The sequence below is a fragment of the Arvicanthis niloticus genome, chromosome 2 (assembly GCF_011762505.2).
Source record: "Arvicanthis niloticus isolate mArvNil1 chromosome 2, mArvNil1.pat.X, whole genome shotgun sequence".
In the NCBI taxonomy this organism is placed as follows: Eukaryota; Metazoa; Chordata; class Mammalia; order Rodentia; family Muridae; genus Arvicanthis; species Arvicanthis niloticus.
This window is the reverse complement of record NC_047659.1, coordinates 32,295,607-32,323,437: the sequence shown is the minus strand read 5'-3', so window position 1 is coordinate 32,323,437 and position 27,831 is coordinate 32,295,607. Positions and strand designations below refer to the sequence as shown.

Below are 27,831 nucleotides of genomic sequence, written 5' to 3'. Positions count from 1 at the left end.
CCTACCTATTTTTGGATTTCTCCTTGTAAAATGTATTAAAACATGCTTCATCGCATGGTTAATTATAGGATCAAAACAAATCAAGATTTGCCATTGTTCTTTTCCTAAAAAGACAAGATTTAGTTTCCAAAATATTTTCATTGCATAGCAACAGCATAATTAAGCTACTGTGAAACAATGACATGAAGAAGACTGATAGAAGAAAAGATTATTTAAAAAAAGTAACAAATGTAGCAAAAGAAACCCATAAAACAAAACAAATACAAGCACAAAAACACAAATGAGTGTCTTTTAGGAGACATTAGCAATTAATTTGTTGGCAAACATATTCTTATGGGGTGAAAGACTTTCAAAATACCTCCTAAAGCAAAACAGAGGCCAAAATTTTCAAACATAACATAAAGTTAGTATAATTAAATACCTAAATTAATCTTCATCTTCACAGCTATCCCCAAAATAGTGTTTGTCTAACAATAGAAATCTTGCACAAACTAACAAATAAAATATTTCTAGCATATCTTCCAGAAACTATGAAATACCTTCATAAGTTAAAAACCTTAACAAAAACATTTGCTTATGCTTAATATATATATATATATATATATATATTATATAGACATATAACTTATATATCTATATAAATAAAATTTCTAATGCCTGCAAAGAATTATTCTTTTCCTCACATAAACTATGAAAACAGTAGGATACACAAACACATCTCTCTTAAGTCACAAAGTTTCAGTGGGTAGAAAGGATTGTTTTTCATTCATTCATCATTCTTTGAAGAACTGGAATATCTTCATTCATCTCTGTCAACAATTCCTCAAACCCAAAGCATAAACACATTTAACTCTACTACATCATTGCCAGTTTTTATATTTTAACTTTGTAGCTGTAAAAATATGTTTAATTGCCTCACTTGCACATACTTGCATGTGTATCAACATTCTTCATTCATAGGGAAATATAAATGACTTGACAGTATAAATAATAACCTTCATTCATTTATTGAGCATTGACTTTCTGTGAGGCATTTTTCCTATCCTTGTTTGTAAGTGCTGCAGAAATGAAGTGTAAAATCAACTCTCTCAACCTGCACTTGATCATTATAAACTTACTGTTGGATTGCAGTATTATACACAATAGTCCTTATTGACTATGAGAGTAAATAGTCCACCAGTGTGTAAATCATGTAAATAAAAAGCATAACAACCCACATTTAAGTTAAAGGTACAGCTTGCATTTGGTAATTTCCTGTAACAGCAGATAGATTACAGATTTAAGGATTCTTAAGGGTCAGTGGATGACTCAAACAAATAAAGCACCTTCAGCCATGCCTGCATTCCAGCCCTGAGACTCACATAATGAAAGAAAAAAACTGACTCTTGTAAGCCTCCTCTTATCTCCATAGCTATATTGTATCATGTACACACACACACAAACACACACACACACAGAGAGAGAGAGAGAGAGAGAGAGAGAGAGAGAGAGAGAGAGAGAGAACATACAAACAAAATGGAAGGAAAGAAAAAAACAAAGAAAGAAAGGAAAGAAGAAGAAAGGAAAGAAGGAAGGAAGAAGGGAAAGAAGGAAAGAAGGAAAAACTACACTACCTACCTAGTTCCAATATGGTACCAGGATAAGATGCTCCATTTTCCAGGAGGAAAAGTAAAAGGGAGGGAGGAAATGATGAAGTGAAGTGATAGCGGTGAGGTGAGCACTTACAGTAATTTCTATCTACTTATCAATATTCTATTTTAATACCAGTATGCAAGAGTCATCAGTAAACCTGCAGGGAACTTAGTTATTAATAGAATAAATGTCTGTAAGATTTCAATCCTAATTCATTTTCTACATATTGAAAATAATTTGGGGTTGTTATAAATTCAAAACTTGACAAAAACATCTATAAAATAGCCTCTTCAATTGGTTAGTGAAGCAAATGAACAAAGTTAAAAATATATTATATGCAACATGATAAATGATATATGTCACATTAGATGATAACATCATATTTTCCTTATGCGAGTATGAAGTTATATGTAAATAGATATAGATGTATATATAATTATTAGAGTTAATTAACCTGGAATTAGCTATTAAGCCATATTATAATTAAACCAATATGACATCTTATATACATGCCAACTGTTGGCCTATACCGAATCTATTATTTTGATGAACATTCTCTCTCATATCACTAAATCAGTTTCCTCATACAATGTACCGCATCTATTTCTACCTGACAGTTCAAAATTTGTTTTCTCCTAGCTCGTGACTCTTCCTTTTTATAGAGACTGCCACATATTTTATAGTCACCAACTGTAGCTACTTTTTTAACATCTCCTTTGGCAGAAATTCATCTACACTTTGTTTGCTTGCAGGCTCAGAACAGAGCTGAATAAACATTTGCAATTCAGCAGTTGTTCTGGTTCTGTGCTTTGCAGTAAAAGGTCAGGGAATTTTTATTCTAATTTTGCCATTATGCTATTTTTAGAAGCCAAGTGAAAAGTGGATTCTCTATAATTTGAAGAGAATGGTTTCTGGGTTTTCTATGTGTGAAAATGGCACATCACAGTAATAATCGCAAATACATGTTCTTTTAACACATATATTTTAAGGTAGAAGTAATGATCAGTTGTAGCGTGTATGTACAAGTCTTATGAATGAATTTAACTTTTTGGCAAGACAGAGTCTAGAGACCAAGCTTAAACTATTTGAAGTTTTCTAAACACATTGGCTTCTCATCTTCTTCAGTATTTGCTTCATTTATCTCAATTTTATAAAACAAATAATTTTTTGAACCCCAAATTCTATGAAATGCTAAAACAAACAGTACATGAGACTTGAGACACAGTGAGTTTCTTTAAGTTGGCCTTATCAGAAAGAAAATGAGATTCAAACTTTCTATCAGTTTATGCTAAAATGCAGCAAACTCTAAAAGTAGCACAGACATTCTCGCAAGCTGTTAAGTGAAAAAAATGACCTGTCTACAAGCGTTCCACTAATGTAGAGATCTTCTGCCTACAGGCAAAATTCTCCATTTTCCCTGCTAACATTTTGAGAAATTTTATTATATGCATCTTTGAGAAATCATTTAACAGTATCGTTTACCTCACAAGATGAGGTTAAGATTTTTAATATGATAAATCCCTATTAGTCAAAGCCTAGATAACAATTCAAAACAAAACAATACTTAACTATGTAATTGCAAGAGACATGGAAGATCAGAAGAAGTAATTAATCTGGAATAATATGAATTAAGAGCTCTGGTCTGATTTTTACTTAGGACTAATTATACTAAGTAAATTATATATTTACTTAGGACTAATTATAGAGAAGCAGTAACTTATAAAGGAATTTTTTTATTGTATCATATATGTACAAAGTTACTGTCCTTTCAATCATTTTTCATCATTCATAATTGAAAGATAAATATTCATAGATCTGTAAATCTGTAAACTAGATGTTTTGCTAATTTTGTTTCCAATATTATTTTTAATTTTGCCTACAGTGATATTTTCTTTACCTTCTAGATTTGATGACTTCCTTGAGAGTGAGAAAATTAAAGTATCAAAATTTCATTTAAGTGTCATTACTTTTGCATAGTTGAAAATATGTTTTGGTTAGTTTTCTAACCTCCCCCTGCAATGTAGGTTGGTTTATAATTGCCAATTAGATTTTTATAATTAGATAATTGGTTTATTTTATCTAATTATATTTTCATGTATTTTATAATTTCTGTTATAAAAATTAACAGTATTATTTTAATATCAAAAAACAAAACAGCTGATAATAAAATATATGAACACATTAAACTCCATTAACTATTAATCTCACCCTTTTTAAAAGAATATAAAAAAACAGCATCATTTTATTTGAAACAACATAATAAGTGACACTAAGTGAAGCTGTCAAAGCAACTGTAAAAAATATCTACATAAGAAGATGGTGCATCTTAGAAGTGGAGGAATCTCAGATTTATTTCTTATTAGAAACAATTTGAATATATAATATATATATATTTCAAGCTATATATTTAACTAATATATATTCAAGTTACAGTCAATAGAAATACTCTTCCATTGCTGGTGGGAGTGCAAACTGGTATAACAATTTTGGAAATCAATTTGGTGGTTTCTCAGAAAATTGAGAATAATTCTACTCCAAGATCCAGATATATCACTTCTGGGAATATACCCAAAAAAATGCCCCATTATATCACAAAGAGATTTCCTCAACTACTTTCAAAGCAACTGTGTTTGCAACAGCCAGAAACAAGAAACAGACTAGATGTCTCTCAACTGAAGAATTGATAAACAAAAACTGGTTCATCACAATGGAATATTATTCAGCTATTAAAAATAAAAACATCATGAATTTTTCAGGCAAATAGATAGACATATAAAATATCATCTTGAATGAGGTAAGCAAAACCTAGAAAGACACACATGGCATGTACTCACATGTAAACTGACATTAGCTGTTAAGAACAGGATAACCACCCACAGACCCAAAGAAACAATGTAATAAAGAGGGCTCAGGAGAAGATATGTAAATCTCACTCAGAAGGGAAAACAAAACAGTCCTCTGAGGTGGATGGAGAGGTAGAACTGGATGAAAGAGGGTATGAGCAGAGGAACAGGGAGGAGGATCATGTGTGGGTAGAGGAAATGTGGGAGAGAACTGGGAGTGAGAACAGCAATTGATGGGAGCATCTTTGGTTGCTAGCTGGAGATTTGGGATGGGGAAAATCCTGGAAGACTATGGGCATGACCCTAGCTGACACTTTTAGCAGTTGGGAATATGAATATTGAGCTGTCCAGCTCCTGTAGCCAAGAGGGACTACTAGTGGAGGGAAGTGGACAACAACCCAAAATTTGCCTGACCTATAAAATACAATGTCTTAATATAGTCCTCCAGCAGAAGGTATGGTAGAGATTAAAGGTGTGTACCACACACATGGATCTGGGACTTGCTTTGTCCCGGGCTGATCTGGAAATCAGAGATCTCCTTGCCTCAGTCTCTTGTGATTAAAGTTGTGTAGTACATTGCCTGTACCAAAGTTTTTCATGGTCACTATCATGGCTTCAAGATCTCCATGCCAAAATCCAGGTCAGAACCTTGTGGCTTTCAGCCTCAAGATCTGGATGACAGGTGTACCCTTCAATTCTGGATTGTAGTTCATTCCAGATATATTCAAGTTGACAAACACGAATAGACAGTATAGTGTGTGTGTGTGTGTGTGTGTGTTTTGTATGTGTGTGTGTTGTGTATGTGTGCGTGTGTGCACATGCAATCAGGATGTAAAATCAATCAATAAATTAATTAATTTAAAATATCCCAATAACGTAGCATGTTAAACGTGAAGAATCTTACAATGACTATAGCTCAATGAATAAAAAAATCACTGATATGAAAGCTAATTATATAAATAGAAAATGTTCTATGCTACCTTACATTTTATTCTTAAAATTGAAATATAAATACAGCACCTTTCCCTTCCCTTTCCTCTGGCTGCTTATCCAGCACTTCTCAACTTGTCAGCACGAACCCTTTAGGGTCGAATGACCCTAGGGAACACATTCCAGATAGTCTGATATCAGATATTAGCATTAAAATTCAAAAGAGTAGCAAAATTATAGTTACAAAGTAACAACAAAGTAATTTTATGGTTGGGGAGGTCACCACATGAAGAACTGTATTAAAGGGCCTCGGCATTAGTAAGATTGAAAAAGCTTCTCGAATTCCTCCCATGCCTCTCACTACATTCCCTTTCAAATTCACAGCCTCTTTTTCTTTATTTGCTATTGTTACATGTTTGAATCCATAAATATAAAAATATAACTCTGTGAAGTCATTTAATGTTGTTTATATGTATATAATTTCAGGGCCAACCACTATGTAGAGGCCTTATCCCTAGGGAATACTAATTCTTACTCTTCAAGCAGTTTGTAGTTGTTTGTCAAGGTGAAGAGCCCTGGAGTATCCCCCCTTTCCACGTTTACCTGCCAGCCGGTGTGTACTTCGCACGTGGGTGTGGATTCTGTTGGGCGGAGTTGTGGATGCCAAGTGTCTGCCACTGCTAAGGGAGGCTGAAGTGCGGGCATTTGATGGAGTTCACTCCACACAGCGCCGGGTGGACACTGGGCTGAGTAGCCGCAGGGCTCTGTCCGGGCATGGAGAGGTCTCAACCTGAAGTCCTGCAGGGGCAGAGCTCCTGAGTCGGGGTCTCAGGGATGAAAACAGCTGACCAGGAGACTGGTAGTCTCTCTGTCTTTGTGCTCCCAGATGTTGCTGGGAGCCATGAAAGAACTGAGATGTGAGGGCATATGGGCATACGTGCTGGACAGTCCTGCAACCAAGAGGGACAAGAGAGGGAGAGCTCTGGGGTCACCCTGTGGGGGGTGAGAGATTGGTTACTGGAACTCACTTGGCTGGGTCAGATAGTTTGCTTGAGTTGGCAGCTTTTGCAGCAGGAACCTAGAGAAGTCTTCTAGTGGGAGATTAAGCAGCAGCTCCATAGTTAAAGGTCTTCTCCACAGTTCCCTACAGTGGGGCTCCAAAGACAGGAGGAAGTCCACGGTTTTTAAAAGGTTTATTGTCATGGCAGAAAGTGGATGAGTTGTACCCCCCATTACCCCACTTCCCCCCGTTTTTCAGGGCAGGTCTGACTTAAATAGGGAGGGAGGAAGGTCTGGGAGAAATGCTTAATTGGCTATGCCCTCTGGCTCTTAGGTATCTCATTAATATGGAGATATCTGGAAGCCCAGAGGCCTGTAGTCACATGCTCTACCTATGCTAGATGACACAAACCTCTCTTTGGGAAGGGCTGTAGGGGCATTGCCCTACGTGACTGAAAAGCATGGATCAATGGAGGTCTTTGGTCGTATGTCAGGAGCCTGGAGACTGGGAGTATGGCGAAATCTATGCCTTCACTTACAGGGTCTCCGGCCATCTCTAGTCAGTGCTCCACCAGAAACCAAGTTGTCCTTTCATGGTCCCACTCCTGCCTACTGGTGCTTTCCTTCTTTAGGTCTTGTTAGGCAACCATAGAGTTAAGGTATCATGCATGTACCTTCCCTGTCGTTTCTAGCAGACAGAATCTTATTACAGCTTTTCTGGTTTTCTAGCCTTTATGGTCTTTCTAGAGTCACTTCTGTTGTTCTGTTCTGTGCCCTGAACTTTAAGTTCAGGGGATGTATTGTGGATGTATCCATTGGGACTGCACATACTGTGATAGTTGTTCTCTGAATTGTAGTCATTATTTTGGTTTTCTACAGTGTTCTCCGTCTTCTGCAAAAATAATGTCTTTTGAGAATAAATGAGAAATACACTGATCTATGAGTATAAGAATAATTATCTGTATTACAGTTAGGAATTATTCTGGTTCACTAACATGGCCATAGTACGTTCTCCTTTAAGACTAGTCACTGGTATTTGCCTAAGTTTTCAGTACCAGGCATGACTTAATGAGTAGGCATTAAGTCCAACTAGACAGCTTTTGGATATCTTCAAAATATGTGTACCATTATTGAACCTTTATGTATATCTTCTTTGTTGTGGCTCACAGGAGAGTGAGGTCAGCACAGAGAGAGACAAGAGGTAAAAATAATACTAAGGATGTTTGAAAAGGCCCTAATGAATTATTTTTATCTACCTAGAATTAAAATTAAAATAATATATGCATATATATGTATACACATATGTATGTATGTGCTTACATATGAAATGTTTGTATGTATGGGTATACATATTTATATATGTATGTATGTATGTATGTATGTATGTATGTGTGTGTGTATATACGTATATAGGTATGTGCAAACCAGATTTATGACACCTGGGCTGACAGTGCTTTCCTAAAGCATCATATACTAATCATAACCACAGTAACAGGCATGGGAAATCCTATCAAGTTGTTCAGAGGAGTGTCAGGAATGTAATGGAAAAAGAAACTTTCTTATATCTACACTATAGAATATTGTTCAATGTTCTTTATATGAACTTCTTAGTCTCAAAAAGATAGGACATTGTCCAAACTGCATATTACTAATTGTAAGAATCTACTCTGAGACCATGTGTTTCATTATTCCAAGTAAATTTCATTCTAGAAAATAAATTTTAGACAATAAAAGATAAATTATTTTCAAGGGTTAAAGGGAGGGAAAGAAGGATAAGAGGACCATCATATATTTTATCTTGGTAAAATATTTCTCTATGGTATGATCTTATGCATTATTCAACATTTAGAACAGTCAATACAATATAAACTCTGTTACAAACTTTGTCAGTTGGCCCGTTGATTTTGAGAGACATACTATTCTAGGACTAAGTGCTAATGGAGAAACAGGCTAAGCTACTCATATTGGGTGTCTTAATCAGAGTTTCTATTTCTGCACAAACTGCATGACCAAGAAGCAAGTTGGAGAGGAAAGGGTTTATTCAGCTTATACTTCCATATTGCTATTCATCACCAAAGGATGTCAGGACTGGAACTAAAGCAGGTCAGGAAGCAGGAGCTTCTGCAGAGGCCATGGAGGAATGTTACTTCCTGGCTTGCTTCCCCTGGTTTGCTCAGCTTGCTTTCTTATAGAACCCAAGACTACCAGCCCAAGAATGGCACTAACAACAATGGGCTCTTAGTGTTTAAAAATACTATAACCACAAATTAGTACAGAATGCATTAATAGTGCTTGAAAGAATGCCTGTGGTAAATATTCTGGTGTGTGTTTTGTTTTATAAACCACAGTGCCTATGTCACATTTATAGCTAATGAGGTGGCTGAAGTGTAGAATTTAAATTGATAAGTGACTTTAGCACTAGTTAAAGTTCTTAACACTAATTATTGCCTTACATATGCAAGCTGTGAGATCTTGAGAAAGTCAGTAAATTTTTCTTAGTTATGGGTTTTGTGGCTTACCTTTCTCTGTTTTAGATTTTAGCAGTGCAAAGTTCTCATATATCCATTTTTAAGCACTAAAAGCTAAACTAATATAATGAATGTCAGATCTCTGAGGACTTCCTAGAGATTCCTCCTCATCTAGGGTAGAGGAGGCTCTCAGGATTCAAGGCAGGTGACATTAGACAAGATGCATAACTGGGGATGTGGAGTCTGAAGAGGCCATCTCCTGTAGCCAGACAGGAACCTCAGTGGAGAGATAAGGACACCAACCCTCCCACAAAAATGTCCAACCCAAATTTGTTCTGTTTTTTTAAAAAATGCAGGGACAAAGATAGATCAGACATGGAAGAAATGACCAAACAATAACCGACCCAAAATGAGACACATCTCATGAGCAAACACCAATCCCTGACACAATTAAGGATACTCTGTCATGATTGCAGACAGAAGCCTAGCATAACTGTACTCTGAGAGGCTCTAATTTAACAGTTGACTGAAATAGATGAAGATATCCACAGTCAAACATTGGATGGAGGTTGAGCACCCTTATGGAAGAGTTGGGGGAAGAATTGAAAGCCCTAAAGGGGATGAGAACCATACAGAAAGACCAACAGTGTCAACTAACCTGGATCCTGGGTGCTCTCAAGAGACTGAGCTAACAAACAAAACTATACAGAGGCTGGACAGAGGGCCCTGGCATATATGTAGAAGACATGCAGCTCAGACTCCATCTGGGTTCCCCAATAAATGGAGTGGTGAGGCTCTACCCTAAAGGTGTAGCCTGACTGTGGTATCCATTCCCCAACAGGGCTGGCTGCCTTGTCTGGCTTCAGTAGGAGACAATGTGCCTGATCCTGCAGAGACTTCATGTGCCAAGGTTGGGGATACAAAGGAGAAGCCCATGCTTTCAGAGAAAAAGAGGATGGGGATGGGGAGAAGGACTCTGTGAGGAGGGGACTGAAAGCAGGTAGTTTGGGGTGTAAATAAATAAGTATATTATTCATACCCTTTCAGCCTTTTTCTATGTCACCTGAATTATATCTCTTATGTATACAAGCGTTCTTCTGTACACTGTTCTTTACCTGGTATCATATTCTCTCATGAAAATCAAGCCCTCAGAGTGACTTTAGACAGTAAGATGCTATAACTTTACTTTATCCTAAAAAGTTGTTATGATCATAAGACTTCCCTTAAAGAGGTAGTCAATGAATAATGGCTGTTACTAATAACAAAATGTTAATACTTATAATCAAGAATTAAAGTTTTCTTATGAAAAACTACATCTAGTGTAAAAATGTTGACTTTTCCATTTTCTTTGAATGCAGCAAAACTTCTGTTAGGTAAGGATTTGCTTTTACATATACAAGAAAAATTGTATGTATCATGTGGAACCTTGTCTTGTTCCACACAGTAGGGGGCAACAGATAGTTTTTCAAAGGTTTCAAAACAACATGAGGGTGTTTTATAGAGATTGCTTAGGCTGCTCTGCTGTATTTATCAAAAAATATTCGATAAATTCCAGTAGGAAAATGGACTAAAAGACAATGGCCGAAAGCACAGATATCAGGAGAGAAGAAAATTGTATTTAGCGGATGAAATTCATAGAAACTGACAGCTCTTTGGTTTTGGTAAGGAAGGCTGACCAGCAAAACTTTCATACTGCTAAAATGATAAAGAAGGATATGTTCTCAGTTGTCACTGGAGAATTTCCTAAGGACATAAAAATAAAATAATAGTTGAAATCGTATTCTTTCATTTCTCAAACTTCTCTCAGCAGCTAGCTGACCGCTGTGTAGCAAGCTTGGCAGCAAGCATAGCCATCAGCAGCACTGAGAAGAAAATAATCATCCCTGATCAGATCACATGCCTTGAAACTAAGAGCAATTACTGTCTCTGCATTCTGCTTAGATCAGAGGAAATGTTATGATCAAAGTGTCACCTCGTGCCTCAAGTTTCTATATCTGGAATTAATTTTATTAATTATACCCTCTTTGTTTTAATCTGAATCTGCTGACAGAACACTGACTGGGTCTTGGCCAACTAATCAGATCAAATACATTAAGTTTCAAATACATGATGCGCATCTTAATGCCACTGTGTTTTCAAGGCTCTTTTCAGAATATCAACAGTCTGATGGTGGTTTGGTGACATAAAAATAGAGTTTTAATGGAAGCCACTAGCTTTCCTATAATTTATAGGGACTGTTGAGAAATGAGCATAATTTAGTGGTACTTTTCTATGATAATTAACACACAACTGGAAAAGAAAATTATATTTATAAAACAACAGACGAAAGTAAAAGCATCCTTAAGAAAATTCTTTACTTCCATAGCTATTACATAATTTATGCTGATTTCAGTCGAATAATGTCAGAAAATGGATGTTAAAATTCTAACTTGTTATAGAGGGTAAACTGAGGTAAAGAAATTACAACCTCCATAGCTGCTAACCACATTGATTTTTTCCCTTTTTGACACAATTTAGTATATAGGGGATGTCACTATAGCAAGATGACATGGGAAGATGAGTCTCGTGATGAGACTAAACGCACATTGTCCGTCTTTGTTTTATGATGAAGAAAACTGTATGTGAGAGTTATCTGGATTAATTTAGTTCTCTGTTCAGGTTGGGAACATTCTGAGATACCTCTTATTTTAATTATCAGCTTTGTTGCTATCAGAATGTTCAAAGGAATCAGCCATCTGTCTCATTCTCTGCTGTCACTTAAAAATAATAATTGGGCTTTTAGACCTTGGCATACCTATTTTGAGGTTCCATCATCCATTTTCAAGAGATAAAATCAAAAGGGTACATTAGGTAAATTGCAATAATCAGTACAGATTTAAATACATCATTTTTTAATTCAATGTGAAATATTAAATACAATAAATTATGTAATAAATTATATTACAAAATTGAATATAAACATAATTTGATGCCATAACATAAGTGTATTTTCTTTTTTACTTTTTCATTTTAAAAATTTCAACCTAATTTTTCCCCTCAATCTATTTGCCAGTGTAAAGGAAATTTATTTACTTTGAAAAGTTGTGTGTATTGGGGACATGAAATAAAACAGAATAAATTTCAAGAGACCAACTGCGAGAGAGAGCACAATTCAAGGGCGACACTTGAAGAGTAGGCAACATATATCCAAGCTGGTGCCTTATCTGAAACTAGAGTAGACTGTTTGGTCTGAAATAACAGTTCAGTGTTGTACTTTTCACTACATACACACTACAGCGCTCACTCTCTGTTGTGGTAACTTCAGAGATTACATCAATTACTTTGACCAGTTTTAACAAGTTACTAGCAAAAAAGCCCTTACTCACCCTAGCAAATTGAGAATCCTACCATACTACAATCTTTCCTTTCCCAAGACTAAGAAAGTCTAATACTGTCCTTCCTTAGCTTCTCATATATGTGGGAGGCGGACCAGGTCTTGAGTCACTGGGGGATTGCAATAAAAAATCTACAGCTTGTAATTACTTTAAACAAACAAACAAACAAAAACCACCAATATTACCACCACCACCACCACCACCACTACCAACAACAACAAGAACAAAACCCAAAAAGGTACAAGTGAAGGTGATTTTGACATAAGGACTCTTTCCACTGAAATTTGCAATAGCAATAACCTTGAAAAACCTCTGTCAGAAGTTTTAAGTGTAAACCATAGCAGCTTTTAGACATTTCATCTTGGAATAAAGCCACTGTCATCAGGCTTCTCGTTGACTTCTGAGATGAATTTCGGCATAGTTACAACGCAAATGTTAAACATAATTAAAATGGTATAAAAGCAAAAGGGAGGAGGAGGGATGTAATAGGGGGTTTCTAGGGAGGAGAAATGGGGAAAGGGGATGGTATCTGAAATATAAATAAATAAAATATCCAGTAAAAATAAATGTATCACCTATTTAATATGAAATTAAATATTAAGGGCATCAAATACAGGCCATAAAAAATGTGCTTTCTTGAGTCTAACACAGATATACATCTGACACACTCTAGTTATATTGCATAAAGTCTGAGTTAGTTACAGAAACTGAATTTCTCTTTCTAGAATCTGAGCACTGCAATCACCAAAAGATCCTGGGGAATGAAATTGCTTACTTTGTTTATAGTGACTCATATGTGAAAAGCACGTGTTCACACTGGGACTGCCTATTAAGAAACAAGAGACTTAGATAGATTAGTCAATGACTTCCTATATATGAAAAATTTCGAGCACAAAGGTTTGAAGAACATTCAAATTTTTTTCTGAATATTCATAAAATAAGACTATTAAAGTTAAACTGAAGTTGTTTTAACCCCACTCCCATCTAGATCTTTTAAGATCTAGATAGTCCTTTAACTGACAATGCTTAGATATTTAGAGGATTTCTGTGAATTGTGTTTCAAGCAAGGGCCATCTCTGCAAATGGGGACTGGCTTGGTGATATTTGCCAAGTGGAAAAATAAGCTCCTGAATTTGAGGCAGCCAGCTCAGCAGAGCATCTGTTAAATTGATTCTGAAAAAACCCTAGCAGTCTACAGAGGTCTAGGGGGAAATTTTTGAGCTGAGTACTAAGCAAAGAAAGGATGATATACTTCTTAACATAAACCCCAAAAGGAATGAGAAGCCCTTTCAATACATCTTTGATTGAAGGTAAAAAAAAAAATAGACAATAAACAAAACTATTGAAAAATACATTTTTCCCAACTATGACTGAAGCATCTGGATTCAACGAATTTTTCTCAGCCTGTCAAAAGGAATATAAATTTGCTTAAATATGTGCTTACGTTAGGATTATCAGTTTGCAAAATTGAAAGGAAAATACAAGCATGAGTTAACATATGTGTTAACTGAGAGGTATAGGTCTTAAGCTGTTAAGCGGCCTCATTTTAGCCTTGTCAGGCATCAGTGGTAAGAGAGACACTTGGTCCTGTGAAGGCTCGATGCCCCAGTGTAGGAGAACGCCAGGGCGGTGAGGTGGGAGTTGGTGGGTAAGAAGGGGAGCATCCTCGTAGAAGCAGGGGGAGGGGGATGGCATAGGAGATTTCCAGGGGAAAACTGGGAAAGGGGATAACATTTGAAATGTAACTAAAAGAAAATATCCAATAAAAAAAAAAAGGAGAATGGTATATATCAAAAAGAAAGGAAAGAAGGAGACATAGGTTGATCAGCTGACCCAAGATAAAGGAAAAGGAGAGACAGAATAGCACCTGTCCTTCAGAAACTTCTATTTAGGGTAGATGTGGACCATTACATAAAACCACAACTGTTCAAAGAAATCTGAAGTCTCTTCCCAACTTCATACATTTACAATACCACTCCAGCATCTTAGGCTCAAGGATCTTGGTGGGAGAGGGAACAGAACTATTTTAAGATCCCATGGAGCAGGAAGCTTGCTGTGAGATTGTGTCTGTGGTAAACATCAAAAGCTAGACTTACTTAGCCTCACCAACATTTCTACTCAAACAAGGGATGAGCAAGAATGATACAGTAGACACGCTAGCATCAACAGAGGAGAGCTCATGTAACCTCAACCCTGCACAAAGAACTATAGATAACTGACAAATGCTGAGAAATGGGGAACACAACCATCCCTAGAAAAGAGTACAGAAATTGGTTACCAAATACTGAATTTTTTTCTCTGAAAGCATATTAATATAATGTAGATTAAGTAGGTTTTTTATATATAAAATAGAGAAATTTTAATCTAGCAACAGGGCTGCTCTGCCAAGGGATCACATCCAAAGATCTTCTGAGTCTATATGATCTGACCAAAATGCACATATTTCTTAGATTACAATATGATCTGGATGGGATATAAATACATCTTAATGCAAACTTTTAATCCCTAACAATGAAGATAAAGTTAGTTTGTAGAAGACAGAAGTTATGTTTAAATGTGAAGGTTAATAGAGGGATAGATAAGGCGACAGATCAGAGAAATATTGACCACAGAATGAGTCAGGGACAGGATACACATAACTCACAGAAGAACAACACCAGAGAGGCTATTTAAGAGGAAAGAGATCTAGAACTAGAGAGTGAGAACAAGAAAGAAAGAGTGAGAGAGAGAGGAGGGGAATGGCAGTTTTACTGAGATAGTTTTGGAGACAGGCTAGACGCAGGTGAAGACAGAATGTGCCAGAGAATAAGAAGGAGCCAGCAGATAAAAGCATATTGACAAAGTTTGTATAAGACCAAGTAAAGCAATTTAAGCCTAAACTGAGAGAAGTGAATAAATCAGCTTGGAAAACTGGATTGTAAGAAGGCTAGCGGCTTCCAGTTTTAGGCATAGGGATAGTTAGAACAGAGAAAGAAATGTTCTGGATTCTGCTCAAGGTGTGTATTCACACAGCATGGATATGCCTCTTTTCTCCTCTCAGGACATAAAAGCAACATTTACATATTGTTATATCATCAGTTACATAAAAAAATCCTTAAATTTGAAAGAAAGCAAAGAGTTGGTGGTGAAGTAGAAAAGATTTAGGGAAGAAAAAAGGGGATACAATATAATTACATTATAATCTCATATATAATATACATTGTGGTAAACAATGTCTGGGCACTGTCACCTGCAACCCACTAGTCTCTCAAGATCTAAAACCAAAAGGGTTAAATGCAGCAGGACCATGTCTATGTAAGTGACTGGGCCTGTGCTGCTACAAAAACATGTTCTGCAGGAAGACCTGAGAGACCAAGGATTGCTCGTGCAGACAATGCCAGCCAGTCAGGAAATGTTATTTAGAAGTGATACTTTCTTGGGATCAATGAGGCGTGGTTGGAGGGTATTAAATGAACTTGAAGCAGTGTTAGGTTGAGCTTTCTGAGTCATTTCTCACCTGCTCCCAGAGTCTGTGACTGACTTCCAGCCACCTCTCTGATGTGTAAAGGGCTTGTGTATATTGTATATAGATTTGACCAGTAAACAAAACTATATGAATACAATTAAATTTAAAGTTTTTAAATGACATGTACTTGACTTAAAATAAAATTTCGGAAAATATCACACACAGAGAGACACACACACATTCATACGCACAGGGACAAAGAGAGAGACAGAGAGAGAGATAGAGAGAGAGAGAGAACTTGTTTAATATATAGATTATATTATCTAAGTATAATAACACAATAATTGGCAGTATGGCAATTATATATAGAACTGTTGTGAGAATTATAGTCCAAAATCACAAACTCAGTTCCTTTGTTTTATATATTATTATTTTAAGCAAGCAATAATTCAAGATTATCCATGTTCACTCATTATAGTTAAATATAAAATTAGGTTTCACGTTGTGTCTGCAAGTAAGTTTTAACAATATATCTTAATAAATTAGACTTGAAGAAGTAATAAAGCTTTTTCCACATTAAATAAAACTAGAAAAGCCCCATGAACTGAACTACAAATGGTTGACCTAATCAGATATAATTTCTTAATTCTAACAGGAAAACAGAATAAAAATTTTATAATTCTTCAAATATTTTACAAGAATTTTCAAGTTTTCAGATTCCTAGACTTTACTGTAAGTTTAGAAGAATGTCTGCTGTTTGTCCAAACATTAATACTCTTTTTTTGCAAAATTTTTTCACATATTCTCTTGGGAAAAATTTTGTTCACATATGACTTTTCTAATGATTATTTGAGTGTAATCATAGATTTCTTTTAATAAATAGCTCATGATTATTGAGTAGGAATTAATGACCAGAGATGTGGAAGGAAGTTAGAGCCTCATTCTGTCCTTTCTTGCTTACTGTCTCTTAAATAATTAAATAATTAAAAAATTAAAAAATTAAATAATTAAATAATTAAATAATTAAATAATTATGTGACATGACTATTCTATAAGGCTACTAAATTTAAAATAAGTGTTGATTCTGAGAATATGTTTTTTTAAAACAATGTTTCATCACTGATTTTTTTAGCTAATAATATTTTTACACTCTATGTTCTTAAAGATATGTGCATGCATAATTAAGCATATTTGTAGTGGGTAATTACTAATTACATGAGGCCTAGGGTATCTGAGTCTTCATTCTTGTGGATAGAGCCTACAAACTTTTCTTGATAATTAACATTTGTCCAGATATTTATAATGAGATCATTAATTTATTTGTACATATATATTAGGCACTGACCAAACCATGAAGAGCCTGTCTTTTCAACACCTAAGAGTTTGACAACAGACGTTTGAAATGCTATTGCAGAGAACTGGAGATAAGTCCCAGGAGTTATGAGCATTGTATGTTCTTTTAGAGGACCCAGGTACATGCCCTAGAACTAATACAGTGCCTCATAATCATAATAACTCCAGTGGGGCACAGTCATATATGTAGACCAAACACCTATATACAGCAGATGTTAAATCATTTAAATAACAGTATTTCAGCAATGAGTGAATAATTACATGGCAAGCATATCTGGAACAAAAAGTACAGAAAGTTGTTCTGTTTGTCAAGAATCAAGGAATGTGATTGAAAGGATGACAAAGAGTGATTCTGTCGAGCCCGATATCACAGGTGTGGAATCCCCACTATTTCTGAGTTTGAAACAGGACAATAAAAATTCAAGGACCACCTAGGTGGAATACAGAATAAAGCATGACCACCCTGAGTAACTCAGCAAGATATTGTCTTAAATAAAAAAGAAAAATGAGTCTCTTCATATAGCTGACTGGTGGGTACCTGTGTGAAATATGTAAATCCCTAGATTCAATTCCTAGGATTAATTAAAATCTAAAATAGAAAAAAAAATATAGAGCAGTAGTTTCTTTCGGGGTGTGGCTATTTTAAGAAACAAGTTCATCTTAACAAAATACCAGCCAGAAAATTAACTCGCATGAACTGAGGAAAAGTAACAGAAAACCATAACATAGTAAAAATAAGGAAATTAAGAATAAACAAATAAAATAACTTGAAGTAGCCAAGTCATGGATAAGCATGGAGATAATATTCAGCCAGTGGTTTCAACCATTTGTACCTCCGAAGAATGATAGTGTATCTTTTATGCTGATTTTCCTATTAAATACCCTGATAGACTGCTTTTCACTAGTTTTCTACTGGAGTCTTTATAGCTCTTTAGGCATCTCTGTCTCAGTGTTGAAGTCATAGTGCTTACTTTGGTCTAGAAGACTCTCTGAAATATTCATTATCAATATAGATATAATAGAATCCATTTTCAGTTATACAACCATTCATCTGATTTCTACAGCATCCTTAATTATAGCTGAATTCTGTTTCTGCTATTTATAAATAAAATATAAGTGCTTATTTTATATCACTTGATTTTTAAAAAGACATTTAATTTTTTATATCTTATGACTGAATTTCTATTTTTCTCGATATGAAAAATACTATCCTAAACAAAAGGCACACTTGGAGACTTATCCCTCACTGATTTTATTTCAGAAACATGCACCTTTTAAAATAAGGATCATACTTTTTTTTATTAAGGAACACACACACACTTTTAAATAACTACTAAAATCATAATATATGAAGCTGTGTGAGTTTTATGTATAACATAACTTAGAGAACATAAATCTTTCCAGACTGAAAACAGATATTTAATATTTTAAGATGCTTATATGAATTTATCAAACTAAATATCAGGACTATTATAATCATATAAGCTTAAACACAGGAACATTATCCAAGGACAAGTAGATTTTTTCTCAGTGAATACTCAATGACTAAATGAAAAGATGATACATCTCTCTGTTTTACTTCAAGGAAGTAGCAAGTCTTCTTTCATTCACTCACTCATAACATTTTTATAAGAACTTCCATTATTCATACAAAAAGTTATGAAAATAGAACAATGTTGAATAAAGAAAGTATAGAAAACCCCTATCCTCAAAGGATTAACAGTCATTGATACAAGAGAAAATGTAGATAGAAATTTTACCATACAAACCAAACCAAACAACCAACCAAAACAACAACAAAATAAAGCTCAAAAAACAAAAACCCATGGATCAATCACAGAAGTAATGTATGTGTAAAGATTGTAATGATAAAAAATGTTGACTATTTAGCATTAAAAAGCTTAGAAAGCATGTACAAATCTTAAAGACTTCTAAATTAGGAATAAATATATGAACTTGAATAGCAGTTGTGATGGTTTGGATATGCTTAGTACAGGGAGTGACACTATTAGGTGGTATGACCTGGTTGAAGGAAGTGTGTCACTGTGTGCATGGGCTTTAAGACCTTCATCTTAGCTACATGGAAGCCAGTTTTCTTCTAGCTACCTTCAGATGAAGATGTTAAACTCTCAGTTTCTCCTGTGCCATGCCTGCCTGGATGCTACTATGCCTTGATAATATTGGATTGAACCTCTGAACCTGTAAGCCAGCCACAATTAAATGTTGTCCTTATAACAGTTACCTTGGTAATGGTGTCTTTTCACAGCAGTAAAACCTTAAGACAGTAATATACAAATAAATTATAGAAAAGAGAAAAGCTCTAAAAGATAAGAAAAATCAATGTGTTCAAGGATTAGAGAAGGCAGTGAAATCACAGACAGGAAATTACACATGGGATATTTAGGCTCTAGTATCCATGTGCTTAACAGATGGTGGAGCTTGGAAAATATGAGCTGGCTGAGGGGATAAATGACTGAATAAATGAATTCATTGGTTATTGCTGGACTTTGGTCATTGATTGAGTGTCAGAGAGGAAAGGGAAATTACTGGGAAATATGAATCCTTTTAACCTTTATTTTCCACCTCTACTTTTATACTTTTTGATGGTTTAATTTTATATCAACATTACTGCTACTAAGTTAGCCACTGTCTTTTTGTTTAGATTATTATTCAGAAATGTGTATTTATGTATAGCAGTAAGAAGCTAAAATTCAATTCAAAATTTCATTTGTGTAAACTTCTACAACTAGTTTTTGTGATTGAATAGTAATATTACTTTGTAATATAAACTGATAGGAATATCAGTAAAGGTTATGCATAAAAATTAATACAATGATATAAACTTTGTAACAATTATTTCTTTATGCTAAAATATCTCATATGTTAGTAAGGATCTAATATAAAGTATAAATATAAATTTAATATGTATTAATTATAAATGATTAAGAAATAGTAATTTTTGACTTATTGTTTTAATAAAATACCCAATGTTGTTTCACCTAAAAATTAAAACATTTCAGTTCTAGTTACTCATGCTAAAATCATTTGTAATCCAAGCATCATAAAATTTACTTCTGTATAATATATTATATTAGCCAACAAATTTGGTACATTTTGCTCCCAATTACTAATAGTTTATAAAAATGTGTTTTTATTAATTTGAGAAATTAAAAATAACTATGTTATTGGCACTTACTTAAGATAATTATTCAACTATGTAGTTCAATTGGGACTGTACTCTTTTTCACCCTGTTTCAAATCTGCTTTTTCATCATTGGAACAAAAGATTCAGAAACTTCTGTATGACCAGCAGCTGCATTGGGTCAACTAGTTTCATTCCATTTCCTTGTACACCAGAAGCAAGTGTGAAGATGTTTTATTCTTTCTCTTACTGAATTGAGAGATTTATTTGATCTAATTTTTCTAACATATGCCATTTTGATGTTTTATTTCTGAACTGAAAGTAAACAAAATAGTTAAATGTTACTGAAGAACAGCTACAGCTGCTTAAAGGCCCCATTGGTTCTGGACAATGATGAAGCACACAGTTTTCAAGTGAAAGTCTTGTGAATACTCCACTTATGATTTTAGTATTAATATCACATCTTAAATATTATGTGATCATGTGCTCTTGTTTTGTTTCACCTTGATACTTAAAAGTCTCCTAAGGTTCTTTGGCAAATATCTAGAGATACATCAAAAGTAATTAGTGAGTTAAAAAAAGTGTTCCTCTGTTCCCTCGTTTTTACATCTTTCTGGAAACTACCATGGTATGTGTTTTATAATGATGTGTTATGCATCCAAAAGTGGGGAGAATGGAGGGTGGTAGCCTTTTGGTAAAGTACTTCAGGCACATGCACACTGATGTTTGAACATTTCACATACTTTCTGGTGCTCACATTTACATTGGATCATTACAATCTGTGGGGGAAGTAAGTGCCTTTTATGAAATGCAAAGACATCACAAACAAAAGGGAAGTAAGATGTTTTATAATTACAAAATTTTGTTGATATTTCTATTTTTAAAAAATGACATTTAGATAGACTATTTTGTTAGGACACAAGAAAAATATTTTTTAACCAAAATTCCCAACTTCAGAATGAATATAGTAAATTAATTTTAATTATTCATTATTGGAAATATGAACATTAAAATAATACATTTCAAAGAAACAGTGTCTGTATTTTGCTTTTTAGTCTTAGGTATAATCTTTCAATGACATTTTTACAGGCAAAAAAAAAAAAAAGAAAAAGAAAACAGGAACTTGAACTTTTTGAAAGATTATCTCATTAGACATCTGCAGAAGGAAACACAAAAGATGCGACTCACAATTTGCCATGGAAATCAAGACAGCCATCAGAGTCCTAATAGGATTTGTGTGCAAAGGGGACTGATGTCATCTAGATATGTTTCGTTCTGATGAGAGATTTGAGCGTGAAAAAGAATAATGAGTATAATTAACCAGATACCTTGAATATACAAAGCTCAGAAACTGATAAAATATTTTAACATGTATGCGTAGACCCGGAAATGAAACATCTAAGAGTGAAAAAAGAGAGAATGTGTGTGAGAGAATCATATTTCTATCTGTAACAGTAGTAGTCAGTGTGGCAATGTTCGCTGTAGAAGCTGATGGTGTAAAATAAAGTTAAAAGTCATGGTAACTGACTACCTCTACTAATTCAGGATGTTGTTTCTCTTTAAAAGTAAGTATTTTTGATTAAGCTATTTTTGAGATTGTAATTATAAATACATCATTTTCTACCTCATTTTCTCTCTCCAAATCCTCACATACCCTTCTCTGTTCTAAAATTAGATAATCAATAATATTTTACTCAGGACATAAGGTAAGTGAACCAGGTGATAATTATCAGTGGATTCTAAAGAGGAGGAATTTGGAAATTCACAACTTGTATGGTCTCATTTTGACCTACCTGTGAAATGGAACCAGCACACATGTTTTTGCTGAAGTGGTAGGTAAAACATTACAGATACAGCCTAATCTTAAAAGTGATGTGTGTGTGGGTATGTGGGTGTGTGTTTTCGTGTGTGTGTGTGTTTTCGTGTGTTGTTGGGTGTGTATGTGTGTGTATGGGCAACTATATTAAATAAAAGCACTTGGTTCTTTTCTAATTATTAGAGCTAATTTGGATGTTGAGTGTAATCAGTTTAAGTATGTTCACAATCATGAGTATCTAATATATTGTATTGGTTTTATTTTTTCTTTTAAAAACTCACTGACATCATGGGGAAAAGAGGACTTGTGTATGTCAGAAGAGATTTTGGGTTGGATCCTGGAAGGAAGAAATAAACAACAGTGTCAAAATATAGAAAGTAAACCCAAGGAATGGTGAAATCTCAGTAGCACCAATGGAGTAGTGGTCAGTTACTAGTAATTAGTGCTGTGACTATTAAACTCTTTTTTAGAATAAAAATACATTTATTGTTACTAGTTATTGTTCTCCTTAAAAGCTAATATCTGTAAGGCAAATAATATGTCAATGTTGTTTGTACCATTGTATTAAAACACTGACTTCATGTCTCACAGAAAATACTTTCTAAATATGGGCTAAAATGAGTAGAAACTACTTTTCTAAATCTGCGCTCACCACTCTGCTCCTGCCCCACACTCCCCTCACTTTCTATAGGTTTTTCATGAATTCTTATTAGTTGTTTCCTAGTGACCTTTCAGTCACAAATATGAGTTCTCTCTTAATGAAAATTCCAATTATTATTTAATACCTTTTCCATGTTATTGAAAACAGATATTTTTCTCATATCATATGTCCTGCTTACTGTTTTCTCTCCCTCTATTCCTCTCATTTCCACCATTTTGGATCTATAATCTCTTTATCTCTCAGAAATACAACATAACACAAAACACAATACTATGTAATATGAAAGAATATACTATGATAGAAAAAAAAAAAAAAAACAACCACCACATCAGGGCAGGACATAACAGAAGGAAAAGATTCCATAAAAAGCACACAAATAGATATTAAAGCAGAGGCCCTTTGTTTAACCCAACAATCCCATAAAAGCACTAAACTGTAAGCCAAAATATATACATAAAAGACCAGTAGCATAAAATGAATATTGAAATATATATATATATATATATATATATATATATATATATATATATATAGTGTGTGTGTGTGTATGCATGCATATATGTATGTATTCCTGTGTATGTATATAGTTATATCTGTTTAAGTAAATAAAATTGACTAAAAGTAAAAATAATATAAAAATTATTTAAAAAATCCAAAACCCTTATAGGACATTTAGAGAAAAGGAACCTCCAATAAAGCCATTGCATTTATTTTTCTGTTCGGTATATACTCCTGGACATGCGATCTGCTGTAAGAGCAGTTTGTTTCCCCTGTTATACTCTCTTGGACAAAACTAAGCTTTCATTTACAAGCGGTTATCAGTAGAAGATAGCTTCTGGGTTAGGATGGGGGCATGGGTCCACTTCTCCTCTCAGCTCAAGGACCCATCTGGTGCAGACCCACACGGACTCTGTGCATGTTGCTACAATCACTTTGAGTGAATGTGTGCGTTAATCCTGCTAAGTAAGTGGATCTTGTTTCCAGGGTGTCCTCCTCCGTCGCCTCTGGATATTACAGCTTTTTCATCTTCAAAGTTCTCTGACCCCTGAGGAGGATTTGATGGATACTTCCTATTTATGGCTGAGTGTTCCAATTTTTTCCACTCTGCAAATTCTCTGGCTTTGAGTCTCTGTATTTGTTTCCATTTGCTGCAGGAGGCAGTTTTTTTTATGATGACTGAGCACTGCACTGATCTATACAGAATGTTATCAGGAGTCATTTCATTGCTATGCTCTTCTATGAGAACAGTAGTATTTGACTTACCATAGATCCATGGCTATCTAGTCTCTGGTTCTTGTTTACCCAAGCAATGTTGGCTATGGGTCTAAATCATGAGGGTGGAATGGGTCTTACATTAAGTCAGATATTAGTTGGTTATTTTTAAAAGATTTCTGCCACCCTTGTACTAGAAATCTTGCAGTCAGGACACCATTGAAGGTCAAAGGCTTAGTGGCTGGGTTAGGGTTCACATTTCTCCTTTGATAGTCTGTAGAGTACTTTCTTATTCCAAAGATGCCAACATGTAGTGGTGAAGGCTCTATGCATGCACGAGTTTACCTTCTCCATATTCAATGAGTTTTGTAAGTTTTGTCTTCAGTAATGGGAACTTACTGTTAGTTTGTGTGGTGAAACCTATTGTTTAGCCAATAATCTTGGTTGTGATGTTAATTTTTTGATTTTTGAGCACTATGCCATGATTATAATATTACTAGAAGGAAATGTGTTGAAAATGTTCGAAAATCAAAACTACTTGTCAGTGTTTAAATAATTCTAAAATTATTTATAATTGAACATTTAAAAACAGTAAGGGGCAGAGCAACAGCAGCCCACATCACTTATGTTTCAGATTTAAGTACATCAACTCTAAAGGGAAACACTTTAGAAAAGCTAGAAAATTATGATACAATCCTGCATTCGATTTTTTTAATTTTCCTGTTATAATAGTGGTATTGCTATTAGAAAAAAAAATGTATTATTTGGAAAAATAAAAGAATTACATGGTATGATGTTGGTATAAAGATGTGCTACATAATCTATAGAAAATAAGTATTAATTATTCCTTCTTGATCTTAACTAAATCAGAAAATAAATATAACAGCCCTCTATCCTTGTGTTGTTTTGTAAGCTATAATGAACTGAAGTTGCTAAAAAGTTTATATTCAAAACTTTTGCATGGGTACACTGAGAATATAAAATTTTTGGCCTAAGTCAGCCTTTATTCATATTTTCCTTACTCTCTGTTTTTGGTACCATTCATAACTTCCATTGGTGATTTAAAGTTTGTGGATAATCTCTGTGTTCACCCTGAGACACAAAGAGAAACTTCAGAGATAGTTTATAACATATGACTGTCACAGAAGTTTGGATACTGTGATAATTCTATTATATTCAGTTGGTCACTTGATTCTAATAAAGCTAATAAATATTCATAATGTTCTTAAAAATGAGCAGAGATCAGCAGCATAGTACTGAGGTTAATAACATTTTCTTTGTTCTTAGAAAACACATATTTTTGTTAAACTTCTGGCTGTACTGTGCTATTTTTTTCAGCTTCAATTCACCTTTTACATTATATAGAGGAAGGTAATAATACTTGCTATTCAAAAACAATGGAAATAATTAATATAAACATGTATGAAAAAGTCTAATGTAAAATGTCTATAGAATCAGACTTAGTAACAGTGATAGTTGAGTGATACCTCACAGATTGAGACAAGATATATCATCCTTCACAAATTAGAGGAGACCAAGATAATCCATAACTTTGTGATAAATGCATATTGCTTTTCCCAGAACTCAGCAGTAGAATATTTATCATAGTTCTGTACCCTGAAAAGTTTGATATGAATATTTCATTTGTGTAATCCAGTGTCATTCATGATTTCAACAAGCAGGTAAGAAGAGAGTAATCTTACAAAAACGATTGTGGCAATTTAAATACATAACATTCAAAGAGATTTTCTTCTTTGATTAATAAATATAATATCAATTAACTAGGTTTTATCTTTCAGGAGTTTCATTGCTCATGATTTTAATCTCATAGAATGAAATGTAGTATTTACCTATTTGTTTGTTTGTTTGTTTGTGTGACATGGGTTGTGTAAAAGATATAGAAACAAATGGATACCAAACAAATGTTGAAAGTGGAGAACCATGTGAAATCAAGAGAGAAAAATAATTCACCATTAGAAATCACTTCCTTACAATGAAATCTATTAGAGCAGGGCAAGTTCTCCTGAGGGAAGTATAGAATTGTTCTGGACCAAGTCATTTCAATAGCTTCACAAAATAATCAAATATGGCATTAAGACAACAGTCCCTAAAGAGAAAAAAAAAGGTGGAGAAGTGATTAGGTAATCTAATTGAGTTCTCTCGTTTTTACATTTCCGTGATTCTAAAATTATATGAGATTTTAGACAGTTTGATTCCTCACTAGAGAGACTTCAATTTCATTTTTATGACATGTCTAATAGGTGAACAGCAATGATTGTGCAAGCTTGGCTTGGTTTGCTCTCTAGGGCTTGGGTTTCTGGCTCATAGCTAACTGCAGTGCTACGTAAACCTCAATGAAACCAATAATTACTAAGTAATCCCTGTTGAGATTTTCTGTCAGACATCTAAGTCTCATATGAGCTCTACTAATGTTGAATTATTGAAGTTTAAATCAGAAGTGTTTATCCAACACCGTGATGAGACAAAATGATTTGAAACTGCTTACCATGATTAAGGCTGTGTATTGCAGGTTATTATTAGAATGAAAACAGAATATGAATTAATTGGAAGAAAACCAAACATAGGTTTGGTTTATTATCAGAGGAGAGAAAAAAGATTGTTTCTGGAATGCAATTAGTTCACTTGAATGACTGTAGTATTCTCTTGTTTCCACACATAAATCACTTTTATAACAGAAGATTGCCACAACCATGATATAATGCCTAGGGACAGAATCACTTGCCATGAGAACAAAACAAAGTCTTGATTTGTTTAATATCACTGTTGGGATTTATCTGTGACCTACAGAACTATTATTAGTGACTTTGTAAAGGTCAACAAGCAATTGCAATAAGGAGAGAAAGGCTAACACTGGGTTGTTTTGAATTCTAAATTTCCAATGTTTCTACAAAGTACTTAATACTTGAATGAAAACATCAACCCAGAAAAAAGTATTTCTCCTAAGGTCTTAAGGAAAATTTAAAAGTCTATTTTTAATTTTAATTCCATTTACTTATTTACTTTATATATTTGTTTATTATTTTATACATAAAGCCATACAGAATAGGCATAGATTGTGCATTATTTACATTATTCAGTGTTATGCATGTGTGTAACACTGAAATTGATTCTTAATGCCTTATATTTTCAAGAGTTCATAGGATGTTTTAAAGCAGTTACAGGTAGAAATCTAGTTCTAGGTACGGGTACCTTCATTAGCTTTGAAATCTCATTCGTTTATGTGATTGTGTTAATTTACTCATTTACATTAAAATATTGTGAATTTCAAATAAAGGCTTCTCCCCCTATTTAACTAACAATTCTGTATATTTAGTAAGTGACAAGCAAAATAACACCATCATGAAATATGAATTCTAAAAGGAAAAGGTAGAGATTTACAAAAAAGGAAAGAAAAAAAAATAATTGAACAACCTTAGGTCTTTCAGTGATCATTTCTTGAAGAAAATAAAGCAGCAAAGAAAAAAAAAATTACATCTTGCATTGCCAGAAATTCTTCCCTAATAGCAATTTTTAAATGAATAAAAGAAATTATGAGATCATCTGTTAGAAGAGCTTTTCTGGGCTGCTAAGTATCCATTTAATATCAAGGTTGGATAAAGGTACTTAATGTAAGCCTGACAACTCTGTAACTATGTGGTGGGAGGAGAGAGCCACCTCTATCCACTTTTATGCTATCCTATTATATAAAGGCTAGCAAACATCCATACACAGACACAGACAGACAGACAGACAGACACAAACACACACACACACACATGCACACACGCATACACACATACATGCATATGCACCACCCTGATTCTTTTCTATGAGTAAGATTTCTGGAAAAATAGACAATAACTGAAAAGACCTTGAGGTGGGCACCTCTCCACCACTATGAGAAGTGGCAGTCCAGTAGAGGTGACAAGCAAGCAGTGAGGCTGGTATTGAATGGA

The 27,831-nt window shown here is 34.3% G+C and overlaps 1 protein-coding gene across 2 annotated transcripts in view; it reads right to left on the bottom strand.

The window, feature by feature from the left end:
- Positions 1–27,831, bottom strand: part of Kcnj3 (potassium inwardly rectifying channel subfamily J member 3) — a 144,181-nt gene that overhangs the window by 12,538 nt on the left and 103,812 nt on the right. The window contains exon 3 of one of the 2 annotated variants that reach the window (XR_013108603.1): positions 21,375–21,461. The exons of the other annotated variant lie outside the window; for it this stretch is intronic. The gene's annotated coding sequence lies outside the window, so the exon portion shown is untranslated. The remainder of the gene's footprint in view (positions 1–21,374; positions 21,462–27,831) is intronic. 2 annotated transcript variants of the gene reach the window in all.